This window comes from Bombus huntii, chromosome 1 (assembly GCF_024542735.1).
Source record: "Bombus huntii isolate Logan2020A chromosome 1, iyBomHunt1.1, whole genome shotgun sequence".
NCBI lineage: Eukaryota > Metazoa > Arthropoda > Insecta > Hymenoptera > Apidae > Bombus > Bombus huntii.
Window position 1 is genome coordinate 12,181,412 of NC_066238.1, and position 4,884 is coordinate 12,186,295.

Genomic DNA, 4,884 nt, shown 5'->3' on the forward strand with positions numbered 1-4,884 from the left:
TATTTATCGTTACATTGGACGTTTATAGTAATAGATTTGAAATAAAATTTTAACCACATTTGAATTTAAAATAGATGAAAAATGTAAAGTACGTACTGATGTTACGTGTTGGTAAAGTGATTCAACCGAGTTGGTATACATCGTATTTTTTTTTTTTTTTATTTCAGTCCTGTGTATATTGAACTTGATCCCATCGCTAGTAATTACTTTCCCTGCGGCCTTTTTCACCGCGTCCTGATGAATATTCATGTCGGTAATGACGCGAATAATTGCGCGCCCTTTAAGGAATCTTAAGAGATCTACGAGACTTGGGCCCTTCGGCAGATTCACGTAACACGGTGGTTCGTTTGGTTTCAAGCCCCGAAAGCACGTCGGTTTACAAATTATGTCGAGCTTCGACGCAGAACATGATACAACAAGCCGATGATTAATAGTCGAACGCAAATTGTACGGGAAGTATTGCTGCTTCTGTTTCTGTACTTTTCTGTCATTATTTCACTATGTATATAAAAATATATTTATATGGAATTATGATTATATAAAAGTTTACTAGAACGATCGAAATAAAATTATTGAACTTCGCGCACAGGCACTCGCATATAAAAAATCTTCCAAAAATAATTCAAATTCAAATTCAAATTTAGATTGCAATAATATTTTTCAAAAGTCATATTTCAAATTGTAAATCTCAATAAAGATCAGCTAGGAACAAAATGAAAGATACTCTAAATAATGTGCTCACATTGTTTAGGAAATATTTCGTCGAGTCAACTGCAAATCTTCGCGGTCTCTGTGAAACATTTCTCACCCCCTGAGAGAGCGGAGAATCCAACTTAAGACGTCTCGTGAATCGCGGATAATCGTATGGTGTGTCTAGGGAGGGAAACATTTGCTAAAACGTAGAGCAGAAAGACGAAGAGATCGACCAAAGTGAAACGTTTGCGGCACCCACGCGACCACCAGTCTAGATGAACTGTTTGTTGTTGCGTTTCAGTGAGTTATGACCGGACCGCTGCCCCGTGCTACGAAACCGCCGTATATTAGCGGCTGAAAGCCAGCAAATGAGATCCGGGAAACATTACAATTACCATCGCAAACAATATTCCGTCGTACGCAGCGAACCTAAGAAAACGGTAATTTACTACCCATTATATTCACGAAACAGCTTATGGTGGCGCGTGTTCATTCGACAATTTTTAGGGGAGGATCCTTGACGCTAGGACCAACGTTACTACCAGAGTTAAAATAAGCAATTAAAAATTCTTTGCAGAAATTTTGCAGGTAAATAACGGTGCATTTTTAGAGATACGAATAGAAATTAAATAAAGTTTTTGGAAATTTAATGCAGTATATGAAGCGAGGATTTATTTTTTCTCTCCATTATGTATTACATATTTTCATGTAGATTTTGATTTTTTTGAGTATTTTAACCATGGGTAATCTTCGTATTAACTTCTCAAATTAATTTAGATCGAAACATTAAAATATCGCATGAAACGTAGAAAGTTTCTATTCTAAAAACGAGAAAGAACATTTCCCCAGTGACTACTTTACGGGTAGGTGACTACATTATTTATCTCGCATCGCCTACCGTTTTGAATAACCTGAAAGCCCACAGAAACCCGATAGATTTAATCGACCCAGATCGCTGACAATGCCGCGTCAATACTCGTAAATAGCTGGCTAACAAATAAATAACAGCGAACGTTTCAATACACAATCAATACCTTTCACAATACTAACCAGATTGCATTCAGAAATTCGTTCCACCGTTTACCTTTTTCTATACGCTGTATTTGAAGTCATCCTGATTTTTGCTACCGTGTTCAACGAAGAATCGGTTTGTCGCACCGATCTTGAGATACACCTCAACCGGAAATACCAGGCGTGTCGATCGGAATCTCCGCGTGTTGGAGTTTCCTAAGCAACAGGAAAAAGAGGGGTGAGCTTTGTTGGCGTCTAGGCTGGACCTGGCGCGAGGAAAAGTCAATGTCCGGCATTAGGCGCATTCAAAGCATTCCCTAATGTTTCACCGGAGGATTTATAACATATTTAGCGAGCGGTGCCGCGATACATCGTCAGATAACGCCGACGTCCGTAAGCGTACGCGGCACACATACGCCCGTTGTTCGGAGATTTATGCGCAGCGCATGGAACGCGCCGTTGTCGCCATTGTGCCAGCATTAGGTAACCCGGCTGGCACTCCATCATCGCCGATATAATAAGCCGGCAGGGAGAAAAAAAAAAATAGTATGCGTTGGAAGCTACTCATGCAGAGACGTTTCTTCGTAAATCTTGTTTGTAGGTACTTGAAGTTTTGTGAGACGTACAATGTCGAAGTGGAGATGACGAATATCGAATTTAAGGTTCTGTAAAAGTTAGGCTTCCAGATGAGGGTGAATGTTAGGGAAGGGCTGTAGATTAGTGTTGGTAAATTAATGTCGGTGAAGTTTAGCTTTGACGAGAATTCTCCGCGAGGTTTATGATGTTATTTCTATTATACTTGCACAAAGAACGTATCGCAGTGTCATAAGCGAACTGTGGATGTCTATGAAAATTCAAATTTTTGTAAATACAACTAAAGAAACGGTACCTAAATTATTGAGAGTTATCTAAAACTATGACGGGAGACTGCGGCACGATATCTGTCTACGTATAATTGTGTAAATCAAAAGAGAACAAACAAGGATGTAAGTATGTAAATTTGTAGTAATAGGAATTACAAAGAAAAAGAAGTCACTAGCAGCCTTGGACGAAACACTCACTCTTTCTGTCTTCTCTCGTTGTGTCTAAGGTATAGGTCTGCTAGGTGAGAGCCTTACTGAGGAGTCCGCCACTAGCAAAGAAAAAGAAGTCCAAATGAAGAGGCATTGAATGGGAGAATAAAAGACTAAAGAACAGGGAATATTAAACTCTGTGCTATCGTTACCTGTCAATTATAACGAGAGGTTTTATTAATGGAATCTTTATTTATTAATTAACAAATAATTCAATATCATGTTCCCGCGAGAAAATAAAGTTCCATGCTCAAAAATCTATATAGGTAGCCTAAAAAGGACATCGTTCTATAAATTCAATTTCAACGTCCACTTGCGACGTTCACTCACTCGATCACTCGATCAAGATCTAAACTAAATCAAAAGTACGAATCCTTGCCGCATACACTGTAGGTAGGCGCGTGCCAAACAGGAATGTTGTGGTCGATCGAACAATGGAAAACTATATTGTATTCGAGTCCAGTAGTAGATCAACGGAAGTACCTGGACTTTGAGATCGAACAGTAGCAACCGATCTCGGTTACGATCGAGCTGCGTCACGAAAAAAGCTCGCTGTCGCCACAACGAAAAGAGTAGCGCGGGCGCGGTCCAACAACGACAGAGACGACCACGGGGAACACGAGAATGCGGCAGGAATCTAAATAAGACACAATCGTGGCGAACAATCGCATACCGGTGGCGCATTGGGACTTTCTAATAAGCGCTTCTCGGCGCCGCGCTGCGCCGCGTCGTGCTGCGCTGGTCGGCCTTGCTATGACTACTGCTAGTCGAATCGAAACGGGACTGTTCACGTTCAACAACCTGTTGCTCGTAAGCTATCTGTCTCACCATCTGTGCGTAGTCGCTGGCGGAAATATTAAAGAGGAAAATCGAAGCTGATTGATAGGATGAACGTTGAGAATGTGTAGCGCGTTCCTCGAGTGTCAATGAAAACTGAAGCATAGTACAAAGTAGCTACGGGAAGGGTATTATTGAAAAGGAAACGGAAGAAATCTGATTGGAGTGATGGAAGTAGTTAAAGTGTTCGAAGTTTCGGCTTTTCCGACTACCTTTATGTTAAATGCTCTCTTATGGAAACAATTTAAGGTGCAAGTGATAAAGAATTCGGAGTTTCAAAATTTAAAAGATTCAGTTTTCGATTTCATATTTTTCATTAACTTTATTAATTATCCTTTATTTAGATTTAAGCGTTTTGTATTCGTGAGATTAGTTGATTTTTGTAGGACAAGATGAATGAAGATACACTTGGATGTTTTATGTCTAAAGTAGAAAAGGTTTAAATAGCAATTTACACCTACTTAATAAATCTACAAAGTTTGTGGATCTACAGACAATAATTTTTCTGTAAGACATTAGAGTCCTCTTTTCTGCACGTCGTTTGAAAATTAACGCGAATCTTCCTATTGCAATTGTTAACTTATAGATTCTAATTTATAGATTTTTATATATAGATTTAATTTATATATTTATCATGACTACAGGTCTATCTCGTGATGGCGAAACGTTTCATGATGAAATTTATGAAATTGATATTTATAGAAATACAGCTAAAGGTGTGCGATACGTACGACGAGAAATAAAATTGAAATTAAGATACGTATGCTGGATGTTTCGCTTAATTGAGCTAAAAGGAATCGAGTATCAAAAATGATTCTTAATTTCCAGCCGAGTCATGTAAAAAATGTTAAATGGATTTTGATAGATCGTAATTCTCACACTTAATCTTTGATTAATAATTCAGAATCTCGGTGTATTCGACGTTGTACGAAATTTTCGGCTCCGTTCCGGGATAGCCTCATTCGCACTTCATAACCGCGTGGCGAATGCAAATGCGAAACAGCTGGAAGATGACTGGTGATCCGAGATCGGGTTCCACTGGTTTCGAGGGTCGCTTAATTGAATTTAAGAGGTCTGCCCATGACTGTGCGCAAACATTACAGCTCCTGGAAGTCCCCAGACAAAATTCCATTTGCTCGATTAGACATTATCTCCGGTTAATTTATTTTAAAAACAAATTTTGCAATTTCGACGTGACCTTTGCTTTTCTGTACCGACGCACCTTGCATCACTTTTGTTTTCTCACCCCTCGTTCGTAACTTATCTTGAT

General features: G+C 39.1%; 1 long non-coding RNA gene across 2 annotated transcripts; it reads right to left on the bottom strand.

Moving 5' to 3' along the window:
- Positions 1 to 947: 947 nt before the first annotated feature.
- Positions 948 to 4,125, bottom strand: LOC126871200 (uncharacterized). Of its 2 annotated transcripts, XR_007691557.1 has the most exons (4): positions 3,261 to 4,121; positions 2,766 to 2,836; positions 1,778 to 1,920; positions 948 to 1,683 (listed from the first exon to the last, which is right to left on the bottom strand). It is a non-coding gene; the product is annotated as an uncharacterized LOC126871200 (long non-coding RNA). The 2 variants fall into 2 exon arrangements; XR_007691558.1 differs by having other exon boundaries at positions 948 to 1,920; positions 3,261 to 4,125.
- Positions 4,126 to 4,884: the final 759 nt, after the last annotated feature.